The sequence below is a fragment of the Pongo abelii genome, chromosome 7 (genome assembly GCF_028885655.2).
Source record: "Pongo abelii isolate AG06213 chromosome 7, NHGRI_mPonAbe1-v2.0_pri, whole genome shotgun sequence".
NCBI classification, from domain to species: Eukaryota; Metazoa; Chordata; class Mammalia; order Primates; family Hominidae; genus Pongo; species Pongo abelii.
In genome coordinates this window covers 45,596,871-45,606,686 of record NC_071992.2, presented here as the reverse complement: position 1 = coordinate 45,606,686, position 9,816 = coordinate 45,596,871, and the positions used below count along the sequence as shown (strand labels likewise).

At 44.9% G+C, this 9,816-nt stretch overlaps 1 long non-coding RNA gene and 1 pseudogene across 1 annotated transcript; one reads left to right on the top strand and one right to left on the bottom strand.

Moving 5' to 3' along the window:
* Positions 1–544: 544 nt before the first annotated feature.
* On the bottom strand, positions 545–2,644 carry LOC129060784 (uncharacterized). The gene is made up of 3 exons (XR_008527689.2): positions 2,509–2,644; positions 1,640–1,801; positions 545–633 (listed from the first exon to the last, which is right to left on the bottom strand). It is a non-coding gene; the product is annotated as an uncharacterized LOC129060784 (long non-coding RNA).
* A 608-nt stretch (positions 2,645–3,252) lies between these two features.
* Positions 3,253–9,363, top strand: LOC100448220 (proline-rich nuclear receptor coactivator 1-like; annotated as a pseudogene).
* The last annotated feature ends 453 nt before the right edge of the window (positions 9,364–9,816 follow it).

Sequence of the window (9,816 nt, the reverse complement as noted above, 5' to 3'; positions counted from 1 at the left end):
GAAAGCCTGGCCTCAGCATCCTGAGCAGAGGGGTGCTCAGGGCGAGTGGGCAGGTGGTGGCCCTGGGAATGCCAGTGCTGCACAGAAATGACTCTCTCGGTTTGCTGGGGACAGGGCAGATAAGACAGGAAGATATAGAACAGTCGTCAAGGTCCTTCCTGACTCTCTAAGCTCCCCTCCACCCCTGCATCTTTCATATTTTGCTCTTAGACTTGGAACTCAGCCAACAGATAGACACAGAAGAATGGGGCTTTCCTGTCACTCCCATGAGGATCATTTAGCCTGTGGGGGCCCTGAAAGCTTTCATGTGCTTATTTACTTTGCATTGCATTTCCCACCCCCGAGCATTTCATATTGTGGTTACTATAAGAAATACACATCCTCATTCTTAAAATATAAGAAAATTTAGACAATCAAATGGAATACAATTTTTCCAATAAGCCCACTTCTCTCACCACTTTTATCATGTTGATGTGTAGCTTTATAGAACATTTATTTCATATAAATTATCACCTTTTAAAGTATACACTGAATTACAGATATTGTGATGTAGCATTTTTTCTTTGCTTCTTCGTGGGTAGAGATAAAGAAATGAAAGAATGAAATGATCACATGGAGATGGAATCTTCACCCCTGTTAATGGAAAAAACAAACTCTGTAAAATAATTTAAAGAGGTTTATCTTGAGCCAGTGTGAGTGACCATGGCCCAGGTATAGTCTCAAGAGATCCTGAGAAAATGTACCCAAGGCGGTTGGGTTACAGTTTGGCTTTATACATTTTGGGGTGAGAGGAATTGTAGGTAACATTGTAAATCAAAATAATAGAAAGTGACCATTGGTTCAACCTGAAAATGTGAGATAAATTGAAGTGGGGGGCTTGTAGAGCATAGATGGATTTGAAAATTTTTCTGATTGGCAGTTGGTTGAAAGACTTAAGCTTTGTCTAAAGACTTGAAGTCAGTAGGAAGGAATGCTTGAGTAAAGGCAAGGGGGTTGTGGGCCAAGGTTCTTGTTACATAGATTAAGTCTCACAGGTAGCAGCCCCCAGAAAGAATAGATGGTGAATTTCTCTTTTCAGATCTTAGAGATGTCAGGCTCTCAGTTAATCTCTCCTAGATCTGGGAAAAGCCTAGAGAGGGAGATCTGGCTACATGAATGGAGATTCTCTATGGATGCAAATTTCTCCCACAAAAGACAGCTTTCCTTGGCCATTTCAAAATATATTAAAGAAGTATATTTTAGGGTAAAATATTTTTATGTCCTTCAGGGTCTGCCATCTGCCATATGATGCTGTATCAAAACCAGGTTGGAGTTTGGTAACTCTTTGCCACAAAACCTCTGTTCTGTCAGTCTTATGATCTCTATTTTAATTTTAATGCTGGCCATTTGTGCTTAAACTCCAAAAGAGAGGGGGTATAATGAGGTATGTCCAACCTCCCTTCCCATCATGGCCAGGAATTCAGTTTTTCAAGTTCTCTTTGGCCCAGAGGGAGTAGGTTCAGTCAACTGGGGGAGTTAGGATTTTCTTTTTGGTTGACACTCAATATAAGGGACACCCCCAGTTTGCACAATGAGGCCAAAGTGGGTTGTGAATTGATGGGGAGGTATAGTGGGCTTGGGTTACAGAGTGACCACTGACCTCAGCCATAGTGCTGCAAGAAGAGGTCCTCCAGTGAACAAGGTTGGAAAATATGAGCATGGCCCAAACAGGAATTTTCTGGTAGTTGACATGGGTTCAAGTCCCAGTTCTGCAATCTGTGACTGTGAGCCCTGGGACAAGTCACAGACATTCTCTTAATTTCTGCAATTGAGAAACAAAAAATAGAATTATAAAACTCTCAGTATAGTTGTGAGAAATAAATGGAATATTGTTGGAGAAGCTTGTTTGTGAACATCAAACCTTTGATGTTCTGTTCATCTTAACGGCAAAGCCATGGTTATGGATGTTTCTCATATGATACCCAAAAAGAGCATATTATAGACAAAACTACCTCTTCCTTCCTTTTATAGTAAAATCAGGAATCAGTGTAGAACTCTTTTTTGGAACAAGACAACATTACTAGGCCACATCTTTCAAGTTGGTCACTTAACAGAGCATAAGTGGCAACCCCTGGTAACCTGCGAGAAGCAGGGTTTCCAGAGCCTGGACATGGCTGACCACCAGACCCTGAGCACTGAGGCCATTCCAGGCTACCCACCGAACCTGTCTCTATAGTCCTGGACAGCACAGGAGGAGCCAGGGTCCAGCCGCGGTTTGTGCTTTGCTCTCACAGGGAGTGGTGGAGAGCTGCGGAGAGCATGGTCTGTGGACCCAAGGACTAAGGCGGCCCCAATGTGTCCAGCAGCAGGGTCACAATTGAGAAATTGGACCTGGTTCTCTGTTGAGTCAGCCTCCAGGCTATTTATTCACCAAAATAGCCTGCCCCATCTCCCCTGCAGTGTCCAGGCCATTCTCAGGTTCCATCTACAGATCATGCATGACTAGAAATGTATGAGCAGCCACCAGACCATTTTTTTTCTTGCTCCCTCCATGTGGCCTCCTGGGACTGTGGGGTGGAGCCAGGCTGAGGATGTCACTGCAGGAGCCTGGACAGGACCGAAGCAGCCAGGCAGGGTCTTCACAGACACCACTGCACGCAGCACTCCAAGCTCTGGAAGGAATAGAAGGGAGGCAGTGAGTGAGGGGCTGAAGTAATTGAAAGCAAAAATTCGAGCACCTGAGTCTCACCTCTTACCCTCCATCAGACCACCTAGTGCCCTGTTTCCATGAGGCAAAGGAGTGACCGGTTGCCAGTGGAGACATGGAGGAGGCATGAGACTCTGGCACAGCTTCTTGAGGTGTAAAGGGGAGGACTAGCCAGCCAGCTGAATTTCCAGGTAGCATGTTTTCCAGGAAAGTGCAGGACCTGGGCTCCTGTGGTCCCTCCTACTAGGTGGACAAAGTTCCTCCTGCTTTTCACAGAAGCCTCTTCAAAATCTTCATCCCCATCACACAAAAAAGGTGAGGGCAGCTGGGTCCCTGTGGGAATAAAACTCCACCTCTCTCTTCTGAGAACTACCCTGAGCCTGCACTGAGCTGCTATGACGACTCCAACAATAAATAAACCACTGCCAACTTTGCAGAGCTCTCCATCCAGTGACAGATATAACATGCTGACCAAGAGCAATAATATTGTGGGGTCAGAACTTATGGGGTATTCATGAACTCTGCCTGGGCTTCTGCTGGGTGCCACCACGCTCTACACTGTCTGCATGGTCAGGAGCCAAGGCATCCAGATCACAAGTGGTAAATCCAGGAGGGAAGCCACAGCCATCCAGGGCCTGAGCTTCTGTCTTTCTGTGCCTAGAAGAATCACTGCTTCTCAAGACATTCTGAGCAGGGTGAGGCCTCAGCAGGTGGATCAGCAGGCAGTCAGAGCTTCCTATGTGGCTTCCATGACTCGCCTGGAGAACAATGTCACATCTGTTAGAACTTTTCCATCTCAGTTGCTCTCACACACCTTACTTGCCTTGCACTTGCTGTCATTCCAGCTACAAGGTGACTTTGGACACACTGCTCAGATCCTCTGGGCCTACTGTCCTCATCTGAAATAGTGAGACATTAATACCTGCTTCTTAGTACTGTTGTGAGGATGAAATGAGACAATGCCTGCAAAGAGCTTACTGCAGCCCCTATCATAGCATAGCCACCCCATAAATGGTGTTTTCATCATTGCGCTGTTGCTGTGAACATTATCCTCACCAAAATCATCACTATCAGCAACACCATCATTGTCAGCAACACCGTCACTATCAACAACATCATAACCATCACCAGCATCATCACCATCACCAATACCATCATCATCACTAGCATCACCACCATCACTAGCATCATCACCATCACCAATACCATCATCCTCATTAGCATCATTACCATCACCAGCATTCTCATCATCACCAGCATCATCACCATCACCAGCAACATCACCATCCCTGGCATCATCACCATCACCAACATCATCACAATCACCAACATCATCACCCTCCCCAGCGTCATCACCACCACTAACATCATCACCACCACCAACATCATCACCATTTCCAACATCATCAACATCCCCAGTATCATCATCATTAACAGCATCATCACCATCACCAGCATCATCACCATCCCTAGCATCATCACCATCCTAAGCATTATCACCATCACTGACACCATCACCACCCCCAGCATCATCACTGTCACCATCATCATCACCATCCCCAGCATCATCACCATCCCCAGTATCATCACCACTCTTTGCATCATCACAGTCCTCAGCATTATCACCATTCTCAGCATCATCACCATCCCCAGTGTTATCACCATCCTCAGCCTAATCACCATCACCAGCATCATCACCATCACCAGCATTATAACCATCACCAACACCATCGCCATCCTCAGCATTATCACCACCCTCAGCATCTTCACTGTCACCAGCATCAACACTATCCCCAGCATCGACACCATCACTAACATCATCACCAGCATCATTATTATTATTATCATAATAATATTACTGAGTCTAACAATTGCCCTATAAGACAAAGAAGGTATTATAATGGTATTATAATCCCCATTTTTAAGGTAAAAATTGAACCTCATCAGGTCTATTAAGAAATACTTGATTATTTCAATGTAACTTATTATGCAGAGTTGCACTTTCTCACAAATGGAAGCTGTTTTCCATAAGTGGAATTGTAACAGAAAGCTTTTCAGCAGGCAAACAATCCCAGCTGGGAGCCTGCCTATGGCTCCTGTTCCTCAGCATGATATACCATTAGGGACAAACTTAGGGAAAATGCCCAAGGAGAAGTCCGAATCCTGTGTCCTTTGTCCATCAAGCCAGACTGTATAATCTTGAGCATTCACCCTGCATTGTTTCCATTTTATAACCATTTATATCTACTCTCCTACTGCATCCTCAGCATCTCTGTGCAGGACAGCCACCTAGTGTGCAGAGCCCTGTTGGTATAAACAATTTCATTAAATGACACATTGCACAATTTTTGCACCCATGTGAGTTAGAGGGAATTATCGAGAAGAATTTGGAATAAGGTAGTGAAGAGATACTTGGATATTTGCCTCATGTCTTATCATGCACATGAAGATTCTAGTAGAGCATGGCACAATCTCTTTCAGTTATCGTCTTTCTTGACAGATGCATGATTCCTGGATAATTTCATATCTCCCAGTGGGAAAAAAGGCAGCAACACTGTTATTACTCACACTGCCATGGCTCTTCAGAACCTGTTTGTATGGAAACAGCACAGGTCACCTTGCCTCTGCAGTCTCCTAACTCCATTTATCTGATGCTGGGTCTGTCCCACTCATGATGCTGTGTCACGTGCCACGCTGCCGTGAACACTGGATGCCAGTGAGTCTCCCAAAAGTTGTTGTGCTTCATTCACAGTGACCATAGATTCAAATGTATCCAGAGTATGCAGGATGTGAACTATAATTTAATTTCTGGCCCATTAACTCTCAGAATTTTACAACACACATGGAGAGCAACACATTTTTCTCTTGACTTCCTCAGGTAATAACCACGGTGCTGCTAGACATGATCTCTTCCAATGTTGGCTGTGCTCCAGCCTGCCACTCAGCACCAGTAGGGAGGAGAGAGAGGCAGGGGCCCATGGAGGAGTGAGAGCTGTGGACCCACTCACACATGGGATGCCTGTTTCTTGTCCAGGCAGGGTTTGGGAGCAACGTGGGAGAGAATAAATTCATCATAGCCATGAGAAACAAGGGAAAACATTGATCAGAAGATCAGAGGGACCAATAAGTATGATGTGGTCACAACCTGCAAAGTCCTCAGAGGAGGTAACTGCAGCCACCCCTACAGGACTGCCTGGCATTTGGGTTGGGGTGCCTGGCATTTGGGTTGGGGTCTCTGTGTAGAGGCTGATGTCCCTGGATACTAGAAACATGGGCTGTATAGCATAAAGGATGCCTGCCACCAGCCCAGCCACCCTCACGCTGTAGAAGTGGCACTGTAGTCAGAATATGGACAGGCCAGAGCATACTCATGGGCCCCCATTTTGCCAGAGGAAAGTGAGCTTCAGAGAGAAGTGATTTGCTCAAAGTCATAGACTGGCAAGTGGTGGACTTAGGAAAAGTCACTCTGCCTCATGGGCCTCTGCAGCCTCACCTGGGTGGTGAGTCGGGGTGCAACATCCTGTATTTCTGAATGCACAGCAGAGTGGGGCACTGGGCAGGAGGCAGAAGACCTGGGCTGCAGTCTCAATTCCTGCTCTGCCTTTAATTCCCTGGAGAAGTAATAAAAGTGACCATAAAGGCTGGCGAATGTCTGCTTCAAGTGCAGGGACAACAGTGGGGAAAGCAGGAGTGAGGACTGGGCTGTGGGGGAAACTTGAGTGATGTCTGGACTTGGGCATGGCTTGTTACATCCTCTGAACTTGTTTCACTCTATGAAACGCAGAAACCAAATGATGATGTTGCATTTCTTGTTACCCCAACTTTCACTCTCTGAAGCCAAAGCCAAATTGATCCAGATAATGAGGGATACATCTATAAAAGTGTTCGGAGGTTGCTGCACCGCCACCACCCGAGTCATGTTTCGCGATTTTCTCTGGCTCTCCTAGCAGCATCAGCCGGCGAGGCCACCACCCTATCTTCACTGGCTTCATCTTCTCCTTTTCTCCTCGTTGCTGAGCAACAAGCTTCCTACTGCTAGCTAGTCCTGGGTGGCCGCCTTTGGCCTCTTGGCTTTTCCTTCGGCGGTTACTTCGGAGCCCTCCAGATGGTGACCACGGCTCCCCCGCCTTCACCCCGGATCCCAGACCCCCGGGCAGTGTCCCCAATTCTCTTCCTCCCTCACTTACTAGGGGAAGATGGCTCGTGCCTGACGCCCTAGCATCGGGCTCCAGCAGCACTGCCCAACCGCAGCTTCACTGCTTCGGGAGACACCTCTGGGGCAGCGCCAAAGAAGCGGCAAAAGAAGGTGCAGGCCTTGAATCTATAAATTACCTTAGGTAGTATGTCCATTTTCATGATATTGATTCTTCCTACCCATGAGCATGGAATGTTCTTCCATTTGTTTCTATCCTCTTTTATTTCATTGAGCAGTGGTTTGTAGTTCTTCTTGAAGAGGTCCTTCAAGCTACTAATGACTTTCTTCACAGAATTGGAAAAAACTACTTTAAAGTTCATATGGAACCAAAAAGGAGCCCACATCGCCAAGTCAATCCTAAGCCAAAAGAACAAAGCTGGAGGCATCATGCTACCTGACTTCAAACTATACTACAAGGCTACAGTAACCAAAATAGCATGGTACTGGTACCAAAACAGAGATATAGATCAATGGAACAGAACAGAGCCCTCAGAAATAACGCCGTATATCTACAACTATCTGATCTTTGACAAACCTGAGAAAAACAAGCAATGGGGAAAGGATTCGCTATTTAATAAATGGTGCTGGGAAAACTGGCTAGCCATATGTAGAAAGCTGAAACTAGATCCCTTCCTTACACCTTATACAAAAAGTAATTCAAGATGGATTAAAGACTTAAATGTTAGACCTAAAACCATAAAAACCCTAGAAGAAAACCTAGGCAATACCATTCAGGACATAAGCATGGGCAAGGACTTCATGTCTAAAACACCAAAAGCAATGGCAACAAAAGCCAAAATTGACAAATGGGATCTGATTAAACTAAAGAGCTTCTGCACAGCAAAAGAAATTACCATCAGCGTGAACAGGCAACCTACAAAATGGGAGAAAATTTTCACAACCTACTCATCTGACAAAGGGCTAATATCCAGAATCTACAATGAACTCCAACAAATTTACAAGAAAAAAACAAACAACCCCATCAAAAAGTGGGCAAAGGATATGAACAGACACTTCTCAAAAGAAGACATTTATGCAGCCAAAAGACACATGAAAAAATGCTCATCATCACTGGCCATCAGAGAGATGCAGATCAAAACCACAATGAGATACCATCTCACACCAGTTAGAATGGCAATCATTAAAAAGTCAGGAAACAACAGGTGCTGGAGAGGTTGTGGAGAATTAGGAACATTTTTACACTGTTGGTGGGACTGTAAACTAGTTCAACCATTGTGGAAGTCAGTGTTGCAATTCCTCAGGGATCTAGAACTAGAAATACCATTTGACCCAGCCATCCCATTACTGGGTATATACCCAAAGGACTATAAATCATGCTGCTATAAAGACACATGCACACATATGTTTATTGCGGCACTATTTACAATAGCAAAGACTTGGAACCAACCCAAATGTCCAACAATGATAGACTGGATTAAGAAAATGTGGCACATATACACCATGGAATACTATGCAGCCATAAAAAATGATGAGTTCATGTCCTTTGTAGGGACACGGATGAAATTGGAAATCATCATTCTCAGTAAACTATTGCAAGGACAAAAAACCAAACACCGCATGTTCTCACTCATAGATGGGAATTGAACAATGAGAACACATGGACACAGGAAGGGGAACATCACACTCTGGGGACAGTTGTGGGGTGAGGGGAGTGGGGAGGGATAGCATTAGGAGATATACCTAATGCTAAATGACGAGTTAATGGGTGCAGCACACCAGCATGGCACATGTATAGGTATGTAACTAACCTGCACATTGTGCACATATACCCTAAAACTTAAAGTATAATAAAAAAAAAAAAAAAAGAAGAAGGTGCAGGCCGGCCCCGTGGCGCAGCTGCCCAGCCGCTTCCACCGGTACCAGCAGCACTGGCCAAGTCTGGAGCGCGGCCGCAGCCAGGCGACTGGCGGGAGCGGAGAGCAGGAGGTCCCGGGTCCGACCGCTGCCTTGGCCGGGAGTCCTGCACTGGCAACCCACATGGAGGGCGCTAGCCCTGACCTTCCCCTGCAGCCCTTGGCGCCAGGCCAATCCCCGCTCAGGAAAGCCGTTTTAAAATCAAAGATGGGAAAATCGGAGAAAATTGCCCTTCCCCATGGCCAGGTTGTTCAGGGTATACACTCGTATAACAACCAAAGCCAAGATCACCTCTGCAAAAAGAAATGAAATCAACTTTTGGCAGGATTCTGATTCATCTGACAGAATTGAGAAGCAGGAAAAAAAAAAGCCTTTTAAAAATACTGAGAACATTAAAAATACGCATTTGAAGAATTCAGCATTTCTAACTGAAGTGAGCCAAAAGGAAAATTATGCTGGAGCGAAGTTTAGTGATCCACCTTCTCTTAGTGTTCTTCCAAAGCCTCCTAGTCACTGGATGGGAAGCACTGTTGAAAATTCCAACCAAAACAGGGAAATGATGGCAGTACACTTAAAAACCCTCCTGGAAGTTCAAACTTAGATTTCAGATTTCAGTGCATGTGTAAAACATAAGTTTTCCCATATCCCTGGACTCTGAGAAAATTGGTACAGAAATGGAAATTTGCCTTGTTGCAACATACAAGTGCAAAAGATGGGTTTCAAAAATTACATAAAAACAGCTTGTATTATATTCTACATTTTGTAAATACTGTATACCATGTATTATGTGTATATTGTTCATACTTGAGAGGTACCTTATAGTTTTGTTATGAAAGTATGTATTTTGTCCTACCCACATTGCAGGTGCTTTGTATACACACAATGGAGAAATTTTAAGTATGTGCTAAGGCACATGCAAGACTGATTTATCTGCACAAGGTACTGAGATTTTTTTTCAAGAAACAGCTGTCAAATCTCAAAGTGAAGCTCTAAATATGAACAGTTTACCAATGCACTACTGAAGTCTAAATCTGTGACACAATCAATGTAAGTATGGGGT